The sequence below is a fragment of the Paramormyrops kingsleyae genome, chromosome 2 (genome assembly GCF_048594095.1).
Source record: "Paramormyrops kingsleyae isolate MSU_618 chromosome 2, PKINGS_0.4, whole genome shotgun sequence".
Classification (NCBI taxonomy): Eukaryota; Metazoa; Chordata; class Actinopteri; order Osteoglossiformes; family Mormyridae; genus Paramormyrops; species Paramormyrops kingsleyae.
The window spans coordinates 38,576,335-38,589,638 of record NC_132798.1 but is presented as its reverse complement, the minus strand read 5'-3'; the positions used below and the strand labels follow the sequence as shown (position 1 = coordinate 38,589,638).

Genomic DNA, 13,304 nt, shown 5'->3' with positions numbered 1-13,304 from the left:
GCAATTCTGTTAGGTAGGCAGGTGCTAGACCTTTTAAGTGCCTTATATGTAAGTAGGAGAACTTTGAAGTCAGTCCTGAACCTAACAGGAAGCTAGTGCAGATAACAACGAGCAGGGGTTATCTGTTCAAATTTCCAGCTCCTGGTGATAATTCAAGCTGCTGCATTTTAAATATGCTACAAGGTGTTTAATGAGCGATGTGTGCTCCCAGATAATAGAGCATTACGGTAGTCTAACCCACTGTATGCAAAAGAATGTGTCAATTTTCCAGTGTCTTGAATAGTAAGGAATCGTGGTAGTTTGGCAATGTTACGTAGCTATAGGAAGCATATATTTGATACTGCATCCACATGCAATACGAATGACAGACTTGTATCTAAGATGACGCATAGGTTATGGGCTGAGTTGCTGAGGGAAAAGTTCAGCCCCTTGGAGTGGAGTGCAGAGATTATAGCATTCCTATCCGCAGACTTGCCTCCAAACAATAGAACCTCGGTTTTCTCAGCATTTACTGATAAAAAGTTTCAATCATCCAGGTTTGCTTTGGTAAAGCAATTAGCTAAAGTGACAATAGATGTAGTGTCATTAGGTGTAACTGAATTGTATATTTGGGTGTCATTGGCATAGGAATGATAATTAACATTACGTTTTCTTATTATGTTACCTAATGGTAGCATGTAGAGAGAAAACAATAAAGGACCAAGAACTGATCCCTATTGTACTCCATATTTTACTGATGACAGACAATTGACACTTCACCGTATTGATATTGATTAGTCAAATAGGATTGAAACCACATCAACACCATTCCACACAACCCAACATGAAATTTAAGTCTTTGTAATAGAGTAAAACAGTCAGCCATGGCAAAGGCTGCACTAAGGTCCAAAAACATCAGCATCAGTTGCCATTGTTATGCCATTTACGACTTTAGTTAAGGCAGTTTCAGTGCTGTGTCCCAAACTGAAGCCTGACTGGAATCTATTCAGTATCTTTTGTACCTCAAAGTAAGCCTGAAGTTGAGCAGCGACTATCTTCTCCAGAACTTTGGACAAAAATGGTACATTAGAGACAGGTCTGTAATTGTTGAGCTCCTATGGATCCAAACTTGGTTTCTTCAGTAGTTGTTTGATTACAGCTACTTTAAATTGGTCAGGCACATCACCCGAGGACAGTGATGCATTCATTATGGCAGTTATAGGTCTTGCCAGAACTCCCAGGTGTTCTTTAAGAAGTTGAGTGGGGATCGGGTCCAGTGGAGAAATGGTCAGCTTGGTTTTAGTTATAGTTTTTAACTCCTGTTCATTGATTAATTGAAAAACAGGGTGTGTGCGCATTCTGTTTGCATCAGAGTTATCTGTGAGCCATTTGAACATGTTTGAAGTTTAATGGTTGTAATTTAATTGTTAAAGAAGCATATAAAATGTTAAATACCAAAATTACTTGGTAGCAGAGGTTCAGCCTTATTTGTTAGATAAGCTATTGTCTTGAAAAGGTAGCAAGGGTTATTTTTATTATGATCAATAAGGTGAGAGTAATAGGCTGAACACACCCTATAGAGGGCTTTCTTGTTTTCTTGCAGGCTGTCGGACCATGCCAATTTGAACACTTCTAAACCCGTAGATTTCCATTTGGGCTTTAATCTGTGGCACTGCTATTTGCGACTGATATGGTACATTTGGAGTAAAATACTATTGGGTTGATTCCCCGACAGCTAACATTAGTGTAAGTGTACACGGATAAGAAGGAAAGAAATCCTGCCAACAGTAGGGTTCAAACCTGGCTGCTCTCTTTAGGATTCACCTGCGTCAGTGGTATGTCTCTGAGAGGCAAGAAGCAAAGTCAAGGTGTCTACATTCTTAGCATTAACAACAGGTAATGCATGAAGACAGTCAACTGGCATTCAGAAGCAATTTAACAAAGGTAATCTAACAGAATAAAATATATAATGTTCAAAATTCTTTATTAAAAGCAGATACTGCCTGGGCTTTGCTATTTTCACATGCTGTCAGTTTTGTCTGGGAGTCACACAAATACCTTGGGCCTCTGCATCTGGAAATAAGTAAAATTACTTTAATGTATTATTTTTAGATATGGCTAAAAAGGAAAGGATGTAGCTATTATAAAACACTTACCTCTACTAGACACTGCTTGTATTTGGATAATAGCCAGGTTTTTGTAGATCATGTACAATGCCTGTCTGGTCCTGGATGAAGAGTTGAATCTATTGAAGATAACACAGGCTCAGGAGGATCAGGGATCAATAAACAGGCATTCCTATAGCCAATCATCTTCCTCATTAATTTTTGTTGATGAAGACTATGACTAAAATTAATCAACAGAGATTTTTCATTAATAAAAATGGGACAATAATACAGATTAATTCATGATGCTGAAAACTATGATATATGGCCAGTTTCCCAGTCAAGGATTAAGCCTAAGCCTAGACTAGCTTTGAGTTACAATGGTGAATCTCCATTGAAACGGCAATTTAGTTCAAGACTAGTCTTAATCCTAGTTCGGGAAACTGGCCCTAAATGTAATAATTTAGTCAAGGACTAAAAACAAGATGAAAATGTAAGGAAAAGACAAATTTGAAACTGTTCCAATCAGATGTTGTATCTTTAGTTAGTGTTGACTGTAGTTGTGCATAATTGAGTAATGCTGATCTAATCTGCTTCAAGTGCATACATCATATCTCTGTCTGTTTCACATTTACTGAAAAGGAAAAGAAGACTCAGTGCAAGCCATGTTGAGCAGCAATAATAGGGAAAAGCACCAATGAATAGAAACAAATTATTTTTTTCTTTTAATGTGTGTTAAAAATTCACTGTCATGATCTCTTAAGTTGATTTAGCCGACAATTTCCTGTAGTATTCATCGACCGTAACTGTACTAAAACTAACGATGACTAAAATATGATTAACACTAAATTGCATTATTGTCAATCTTAAGACTAAACTAAAGCAAAATATGCTGTCAAAATTCCATCCATCCATCCATTATCTACACCGCTTTATCCATCTGGGTCGCAGGGAAGCAGGAGCCAATCCCAGCATCATCAGGCGAGCTGTCTAAATTAACACTCTTTATTACTTCACATGTGAAAATCAAGCTCAGCATGTCTGCCTGCTTAATTTATATAGAAGCTTCTTATTGAAATGTTATTATTTTTTCTTCTCAGCGACTCAGTCCGCTAATACAATATTAAAAAGAAAGAATACATACGGACTCAAAAACCCATGCAGGTTGGAACTTGTAAAAACGGTGCATGTCAAGTTGGGTTTGGCGTTATGTAAAACGACATTGCATGTTATGCACATACAAATGGCACATCGCAAAAACTGCAATAGTCAGCTGGTTTGAGATTCATACCGTCATGCCATTTGAACATTATATTGCTGTACATGCTGTAGTTTTGGTATTTTGAAATTTTGGCAAGTGGTGAGGTGGAGTGCTCATGAAAAGGTAATTTATAAGTTTCACTAAACATTTTTACTCTTCATATGAAACAAAACTTAGCAAGCAATTTTAATGATTATTCCTTTTCAAGACAGTGTGATGCATTTGTGGATAATTTAACAAAAATTAGTAGAAAAGTGAGCAAGGAATGGTCACTAAAATACATTAGCCTTCCACTGTATAGAAATATTTTGGATTCCATAGAGACAATTTTGAGCAAAAGTAAGTGATTTGTTGGCACAAATTGGGGCAACACCACCAACTTATTTGACAAACTCTATTGGTAATTAATAGGGCTGTAACTGCACACATATTTGTTGTGTACTGTTTGGTTCATCATTTTCCATTTGGTACACACAATGAAAAAAATTAATACATTTACTGACACAGGCGGTACCTAAATTCACAAGTAGATGTTCAACACACAAAACATTATGCTATTTTAGGATGTCAGTTGGTTATGGTTAATACTAGTTACAGTTAGTCATAATTGGTGATTTGGGGACATTTTATTTTTCAATAAAGTATACCAGCACTGGAGAGAGTAGTTGATAAGACCAAGGGCCCTATTTTACATCTGGCGCAAAGCAGCATGAGGCACCACACAAGTGCTTTTGCTAGCAGTTGTCATTTTCCCCATCCAGTGCCCATGTTGTTTAAACAGCAAATGTACTTGCGCCCATTTGAGCACCCATGTGTGTGTAGGTCTTAAAATAAGGTGTAGTCAGGTGAATTGTTGGTGCATTGCTGTTTTGAGACAATGGAAAGCAGTGCACTATGGACCAACCAAAACCTGGTCTAAAGTGACTGGGCCCTGTTTTAATAAAGTGCATGGTCTGAAGCACATGGCGCAAATCGTTTTAGATCCTGGCCAACTCACTTTTGCTATTTTAATGATGGAAAAATAGTTGCAGTGCCAGGTGCATGATCCAGAAGGGTTGTACTTAGGCTCAATCCCAATACCCCCACTTAGCCCTACCCCTCCGTTTTGCGCGTACCCGCGTAGGGTAGTGTTGTCCCATTTCTTTTTAGCAGCGAGGGGTAGTGGTGTTCAGCCCTCAAGATAGCCCTCGAAACGAAGATTTTTCAGATGCTGACTCAAAACCGAGTGAAAGAAGAAAATTCCTACAATGCATTGCAATACACAACAAGAAAAGAAAAGATGCCTAGCGGTGTGGGGAAAGAAGCTCATATCTTTATAAATATATAAAAAAAACTAATTTTAGCAGAATATCTTAGTTTAATGTAAGTGAAACGGAGTATGAGGTTGAATTTTTCACAAACAATTTTCTGAAAATCGCTAATTCCTAGTGTTGTAGTTCTCGAGACCGGTCTTGGTCTCGAGACCGGTCTCGAGACCAATTTTTTGTGGTCTCGGTCTTGTCTTGGTCTCGACTCTATTTGGTCTCGGTCTTGTCTTGGTCTCGGACATAGCGGTCTCGATGGGATGGGGAAAAAAAGAGAAAACTGCACATCCTCACAGAACAGTATCATTATTTATTACGCGCCTCAATTCAAATGCAACCAGTCAGATGCATCCATTTGAAAAACGTTACATTTTATACATTTTCTCCACGGACACTGCCAGTGCTTCACAGTCCACAAACATCATACACATCGTATCATACATCGGCAAAAAAATGTCCGAAAATGTCCGCGAAGTCTATAGCATAGTTATAATTCAAATAAATTAGGTATTTTACATTGATTAGAAAGCATGGTCTTGGAGGTGCAAGTCAATCTGGAGGCTCATTCTCTTCAATTCAAAGCAAAGGATCATTACATAGCTGTATTCATAGCTTACCCGAGGCCTCTGTCCCTGGTATAAGAGACTTAATATGAACATCTTTCTGGTACATCCCATCTCTTTCCCTTGACGAGGTCTGATAAAATGGTTATAGGAGAGGATTGCTGAGAATATTATTTTCTATCAGGTCTCGTAACTGACAAATCTGGGAGATTTTAAATGAGAGACATACAGTATGGACATACGGACAATATAATTGAAAAGATAACATGAATTTGATTTAACGAGTAATGACACTTTACAGCAATGCCTTTTTTCTCTACAGTTGATCTGGGTAATGTGATGTCGATTCTAGCCCTAGTCTGTTTTCGGTCTTGGTCTTGGTCTTGGTCTCGACCAGTCTTGGTCTTGGTCTCACCTTAGTATGTCTTGGTCTTGGTCTTGGACTTGGTCTTGGTACCCTCACGTCTCGGCAGTGTCTTGGTCTTGATACCCTCCGGTCTCGGCAATGTCTTGGTCTCGGTTTAGGCGGTCTTGACTACAACACTACTAATTCCGTGCGTAGAGACAGAGCAGTATCTCTACTATTCTAGTATTTATAGAAAAAGAACTGAGCAGGGGTGAGTTTCACAAAACCGTCGAAGAATTAAGAACGTATTTATTCAGAGAGAGCATTCATAGTCCGTTTTATGTAGTTTTTTGGCTACGACACTTTTGGGAAACTCACCCCCTATTGTTTTCTGTGTTTCGTTCAATAGTCTTCTAAGTGCATTATTCTACATCGTGGAATATGTAAAAGACATTGTTTCTGACATATTGTTTATGCAACATAAACACATTGTTTATGCAAAATGTGTGCATGTTTTATAGAAATATTGCATGCAATATTCTTAATTTTAAATCTGCGTGCCATTGCCAAAGGAATGCTAATCCACAAATCTACAGTGTCATAATCATTTTGTAATATTCTAGGGACACGTCAGTGGTATAATCATGTTGTAATGTTAAAGTGACTTCTCCGTGTTATAAGCATGTTGTACTATTCCAGGGACTCCCGAGCAAACCAGGCAGCTCATAAGCGAGTGGTGTCCCGATTCCAAGCCCTACCCCTTGTGGCTACGAGCTGTGAAGTCAACTTCGGAAGGGAGGGCCCTCGATATTTAGTGGTAGGGCTAAGGGTGGAGAAATGAGATTGGGCCTTAGTCTTGTAGTCATGAGTGTGTTTGGGGCTGGGGACCATTTTAAAATATTCGAATGTATCATAATGTTACTCAGCTCAGAATTTCCGAGTTCCGAGAGAAAAACGAACGCACCATTAGACTCCAGCGGAGACACGTTTGTTTTATAGTGAGGCGCTACTGTGCCGCGGTCTGGGGAAAAATTGGGCTCTGCGGCATATTAGCCTACAAATTATTTTTCCGCGTGAGAAATACAATGTGTGGCGGGAGTGTGTGACAAAAGAATGAAAAGAGTGACTGTCACTCTCAATGCGTGACACTTGAGAGCCCTGGGGTAATGTTTTTCAGCTAATAGGAGACATGGTCTGACTCCTACTACCTAACTATATAAAGAAAGAGTTACTGAAGGTTAAATGCAGCTAACATGTCCTGTTTTAAGCCAAGTACTCACACCACCGCTCCAATGCGTCTCAGCCACCATTGTCAGAGTAGCGGAGAGTGAAGCTGGAACGAACCATTTTTCGGGGCTGGGTGGGGGGGGTATCTATACTAGTTATTAAAATATTACAGCTGAAGCACCCCCAAAAATGGGCTTGTTTTGCCTTGAGAAAGACAGCAGAAGATGGAAGAGATAAAGCAACAGCTAAGGCTGCTGAAACAATTCTGAGAAATTTCTACATGGATGATTGCTTGAAATCTGTAGCATCAGAAGAACAAGCAGTAGTGCTTTCACAGTCTCTGAGATCCTTATGTTTAAATGGTGGATTCCACTTGACCAAATGGGTCAGCAACAGCAGAAAGGTTTTATTGTCTGTTATAGAACTGCGGAAATGAAGGACTTAGACCTGAGCAAAGACATACTGCCAACTGAAAGAGCCTTAGGAGTTCAGTGGTGCACGGAGTCGGATACCTTCAGTTTTAAAGTAAATATGCTAGAAAGACCAGCTACAAGAAGAGGAATACTCTCAGTAGTAAGCTCTGTCTATGATCCTTTAGGTTGGCTTGCTCCATGTATTCTCCCAGCCAAGCTGATATTGAGAGAGCTTTGTCAAGAGAAGTTAAGCTGGGATGATGAAGTTGGGGAAAGGCATTCACAAAAGTGGATCCAGTGGCTTTCAGATCTCCAGGAGCTATCCAGTTTTCAGGTGAGCAGATGCATCAAGCCGGACGGCTTTGGTCCCACTCTTAGAGCTCAGTTACACCATTTTTCAGATGCCAGTGAAACTGGGCATGGGACAGCTTCATACATAGTACTTACTGGCGAAGAATGACAGAAATGCTGCACATTCTTGATGGGGAAGTCCAGAGTAGCACCATTGAAAAAGATCACAATGCCTAGAATGGAGCTAACTCCAGCAGTTATAGCAGTGAAAGTAGATACACTATTAAGACAGGAGTTGGAGACTAAACTTGAAGACTCTGTTTTCTGGACAGACAGTCTTACTGTACTGAGGTACATTGAGAATGATGCTTCACGCTTCGAAACCTTTGTTGATAATCGGGTTTCATTCATCCTTGAAGCTACTATCCCATGCCAGTGGAAATATGTGAATAGTTCGCTTAATCCAGCAGATTTAGCCTCAAGAGGTATGAAGTTCACCAGTCTTTTCAAGAAGGAATGTTGGATGTACGGACCACATTTCCTTTGTAAACATCCTAGCGAGTGGCCTACAAAACCTGACTTGCCCAGCATCATGAATGATGCTACAGAAGTAAGAAAGGCAGCCCTAGCCAGTCACCTCAGCACAACCAAGGTTACTGCTATGAGGAAATTGGTTGAATACTATTCTGACTGGCATAAACTGAAGAAGGCTGTTGCATGGATGTTGCGCATGAAAGACACGCTCCATTCTCTTGTTGTTATGAGAAAGGAATGTGAATCAGTTGTTGCTCCGACAGAAATGGAGGCAGCAAAACTAAAATCAAAGGCACAAGAGGAAAGAATGAAATTGAGAAGGTCAGTGGATGAGAGACCTTTATCTGTATTGGATTTGGATAACGCAGAACAGGCGCTTATATGTTACAGTCAAAGGGAGATGTATCCAGATGAGCTGGTCTCACTGCAAAGTAAAAGTTCACACGTAAAGAAGTCAAGTCCACTCTACAAGTTAGATCCTGTTCTACAAAACGGTGTAATCAGAGTGGGTGGTCGGTTGAACAAGTCAGCCATGCCAGAAGAAGCCAGATGCCCAGCTGTGTTACACAAAGATCACCACATTTCACACTTGATTCTGCAGCAAGCACATTATCAAGCTGGTCACTGTGGAAGGAATCAGTTAATTGCAAAAATCAGACAGAAATACTGGATACCAGGATTGAACAGAGCTGCCCGCAAAATAATATCCAGATGTACCACATGTAGGAAATTGCATGCCAAACCTCCGAATCAAAAAATGGCAGATTTACTTGAGGAACGTGTACGGCCAGACAAGCCGCCCTTTACGAATGTGGGCATAGACTACTTTGGACCTTTTGAGGTCAAAAGGGCACGTAGTATGGTCAAACGGTATGGAGTTCTGTTTACATGCCTTGCAGTTAGGGCAGTTCATATTGAGGTGGCCCACTCTTTGGATACTTCCTCTTGCATAAATGCCATACGACGATTTATCTGTAGAAGAGGGCAAGTATCTACTATTCGTTCGGACAATGGCACCAATTTTGTTGGTGCAGAACGAGAACTGAGAGAGTCCCTAAAGGAGCTTGATCACTCCAGAATAAGTGATATTCTAGCAAAGAAGGGAATAACATGGCTTTTTAACACTCCAACTGCCTCCCATCAAGGTGGAATATGGGAATGACAGATTCGCACTGTTAGGAAAGCGCCAGCCACCCCCAGGCTTGGGCACCATATGGAGAGGAGAAGACCAGGAGCTGTCAGAACGCCGAACAATCCCCAAACGTTCCAATGTGGCAAACTCCTCCCTGGCGACAGCCAGTTTCTCAGGGTCTAGGCGCCTTGCTTTGGCATGCACTGGTGGGCCTGCTGTGGTTATGTGGTGCTATACACCGTGTCTCGCCGAGGATGCAGAAAAGGTGGGTGTGGTGAGGGTGGGAAACTGTCAGGAGACGCTGGAAAACATCAGCCGAAGCAGAAACACCAGACAGGTTGGAAGGGCCAGCCCCGCTGAGTGTGCAAGGGAAAGAGCAAAAAGTCTCTGCATTTATCAGGCGCTTATTTTTAACATCCACTAGCAAATTGTTGGCACACAAAAAATCAGCCCCTAACAATGGAGTGGAAAAAGAGGCCAAAACAAAAACCCATCGGAAACGCTGCCCGTGAAAACAGAGTTCTACTGGCCGATCCCCAAAAGTTTCAATCGAAGTGCCGTTAGCAGCCTCTAGGGGAAAACCACGCACTCCTGACTGCATGTCTAGCTGTGAGGCGGGGAGGACGCTCACCAAAGCGCCCGTGTCGCACAGAAAACGCCGGCCAGAAACGGAGTCTTCAACGAATAGCAGGCTGCTTTGCCGTCCGGCACCCAGCGCAGCTACAGGGCGCCGGTCCTTCAAGGAGCAGGGCGGAATGCATCTCTTAGCACGCATACCAAAACGGGCATGATAAAAACAATGACCGGACTTAGAGTCACGCTGAGCTGCAGCAACGACACCAGGGGCAGAAAAAGTGAAATCAGCCGGTCCTCCGCTGTCCAGCACGGCGCAGGACTGCCGACTGGCAATGTAAACTCTGTCCGCTTCTCTCGCCAACTCGCGGAAATCTGTATTTGGGGAGCTTGCTAGGGCTGAGCGAATGGGAGCCGGCGTCCGCTGCATAAATAGCTCGCGAAAAATAAAACATGGCTGATGTCTGCTGTAGGATCACACATGCACATATCACAGGGCCTAAATTCCAGGTGGCCTGAGACAAGGCCGAGCCTGGTACGAGAGGCACCAAAGGAGGGTTACACACACAAACACACACACACAGATAACCAGGGAGGCTAGCACTCCAACTTTTATTGCCCAAAGATTTAGGGACCTACAGACAAGCAGAGTGGACTTCACGGACAGGGGTCCCTCGACTTGGCACACAAGATTTAGGGACCTACAGACAAGCAGAGTGGACTTCACGGACAGGGGTCCCCCTCCACATACACTCTGCTTTACATCTCACTCACCCAACAGACGAACACCCTAAAGGAAATTTCATTTAAGTTTGGCTTTTGTGTACCCTGTATATTGATTTACTCACGACTACTAGTCTCAATATACAGATACGTTATGTTTGTATGTGTCCTTAGACAATCTTAGTGTTTTGTGTGCCATCCTTATAACCATGTTCACGGAGTATCACCTATTTCACCCCTTTGCACTTGAACACATATAAATTTAAATAAATAGATAGGTATAGCTACCATTGTATGTATGTTCTCATGGTATACCAGAAGAATCTGGAAAGTGAGTGTAACCAATGTGTCCTAACTTTTAGAGAGTCTGCTTTGTTAAAACCCTCCCCCTTCTCTTCCAACATTCCTTTGTGGTCCTTATCTGATCTTGGTGGACGGTTACCAAGTTTCTTTGTTTCTACCATGCTACCATGTTAAAAGAACTGAATTTAGGTGTATCTTATCCATTCTGGAGAAGATGAATTGGCATAAGCCACACCAAACAAAATATGTTGTTTCCAGATGTGCAACTTATATTGATATTACCACAAACTAACGGCCACGCCTATCTATGAATAAGATGTGCTGTTTGTAATATGAATATTTGATGTAATATCTGCACAAAGTGTAACATCTGTTGAGGTGCAACCCAAAAACACCCGTATCCTATACTGATGTGAATCAGTCACATAGATAAAATAATTAATTGTTTAATCAATTAATACAGATGATATGAGGTATGTACCTGTGAAGCTGGTATGGCATGTTTGGTGTCAAACTGATGGAAAATCACTCCTGATTCCAAATCTGGTCAGTGATTACCATAAAAGTGGATGTATCAAAAGTTATAACAGCTTAATGAAAATCATCAGTAAAGGGAGAATCAGTCGGGCCATAAATCCCAAAAGGACTGATACAGACCCCCTTCCGAAAGCCCGCCAAATGGATGGCCAGCCATTGGGCCAGGATTCGAATTCCTGGTCATCCCTATTCATGAACTTTAGACCATAAAAACCTGGACCTCAGAACAAAGCACCAAAGAGAAAACCATCCGCCCGAAGGAGAACATCAGCCCGGGAGAAGAGAAACCCACAAGAAACCCTCCGGTGAAGGCCCAGCTGAACAGAGAACAGCACCCAAGACAAAGCTTCACCAGGAGAGAGAATCTAAATCAGGGGTCTCCAACTCCGGTCCTGGAGAGCTACCATCCAGTAGGTTTTCTATCCTACCCGGCTTCTGATGAGCCACACCCGTTCTCAGGTAAATACCAGGAACAGGTGTGGCTCATCAGAAGCCAAGTGGGACAGAAAACCTACTGGATAGTAGCTCTCCAGGACCGGAGTTGGAGACCCCTGATCTAAATGGACTCCACTCCACTGCTCCAAACGCCGCGCCTTCCTGAGTGCCATCAGCTCAGCAGCTCTGCCATCAACTGCCAAGACCCCCCCACTCTTCAACCAAGTAAACCAACTTCCTTTCATTCTAACAACTTAAGCTGTTCTGTTAACCTGCTATAAGACTTTAGGGTCGTGTTCCACAAACTGCTTGCTTTGCAGAACAGTATTTCCCATTTAAGGTTACTCATTTAAATCCGGTCATTGCATTTTCATAATTACATCGTTTGTTTTATTCCGTTATTTCGTGTTTGTTGTTTGTGTTAGGTGTAATGTCTGTCTTATGTTAGTTGTAGTGTTAGTTAGGAATAAATGCATGTCTTTTACACAACTTCAGCCTCCGTCATTGAGTACTCACACTAAGTTCTTGCCTCTGTGCGATCTTGCTACACGCTCTGAACCTCAAACTCGCCTGAAACATCGCGAGACTCTCTCTCATCGGCCGTGAGGGGAGCTTCGCTACCAATCGTTTACGTTACCTGATGATGCAACTCGCTGGACGAGCCTTCTAACCTAGGTTATAAGTGATATTGGTAATTAGTCAATCCCGTTTAAGTCTCACATTAACAGACTTACGGGGATACTTCAATTGAGTTTGGAGGAGCCGACCATTCGGCATAACAATTGGTTAATGATCAGCATTAAATAATACTTAATTAAACTTTAATTAATTTCAAACATATTGGTGGAGAATATTAACATTTATTTGAGCTAATAATTCCTACACTGCCCAGCAAAGACAGCATGTGGTCCATAAGTTCGGATGGCTTCTGATCTCCCAAGGAGGGCAAGGCGAGAAGCCGACGTGCCCGCTCCGGCTCTGACAACTCGAAAGTCGCTAGCAGCAGCAATTTAAAAGCCCCATACTTGCCGTCCGCTGGGGGATCCTGCAGAAAGCTCACCACCCGGGATGCCGTGGCGTTGTCCAGTGCAGCAACAACAACAGTATTTTGTGTCGTCCTGCGTGATGCCCCGGATGGCGAACTGGGTTTCAGCCTGTGCAAACCACACAGCGGCATTTTCACGCCAGAAGTCTGGCAGCTTTAAAGCCACAGCATTAGCTGTCATGCTGAGGGAAATCTTGAAACACGTACGAGGAGATCGATGTCGGGGTCACCAATGTGGCGAGAGGAAAAAGGCAGGAGGCAGATGCTTAGTCCGTGAAAGGGACGATGCACTTTTTATTAACAACAAACAAACAAGAGAGAGCAAGATCCGGTTGCCGCCAAGATAACTAAAAACTGTAACCGGAAGTTGAACAAGCCTTCAGAATAAGAGCACATCTGCCCTGAGAATTCTGATTGCTAATGAACCCGCTACACAGTAATAATTCTTGCTCCGCTGGGGGAAAAACACAGCTTTTTCCTTTCCTTCCATTCTTACTTATCCAGCATCGATTAAGAAGGCTGCCTTTTATATC

The 13,304-nt window shown here is 42.1% G+C and overlaps 1 long non-coding RNA gene across 2 annotated transcripts; it reads right to left on the bottom strand.

Annotated features, from left to right (window-relative positions):
• Positions 1-1,946: 1,946 nt before the first annotated feature.
• Positions 1,947-12,879, bottom strand: LOC111843079 (uncharacterized). Of its 2 annotated transcripts, none has more exons than XR_011989340.1 (3): positions 12,756-12,879; positions 2,136-2,224; positions 1,947-2,052 (listed from the first exon to the last, which is right to left on the bottom strand). It is a non-coding gene; the product is annotated as an uncharacterized lncRNA (long non-coding RNA). The 2 variants fall into 2 exon arrangements; XR_011989339.1 differs by having other exon boundaries at positions 12,752-12,875.
• Positions 12,880-13,304: the final 425 nt, after the last annotated feature.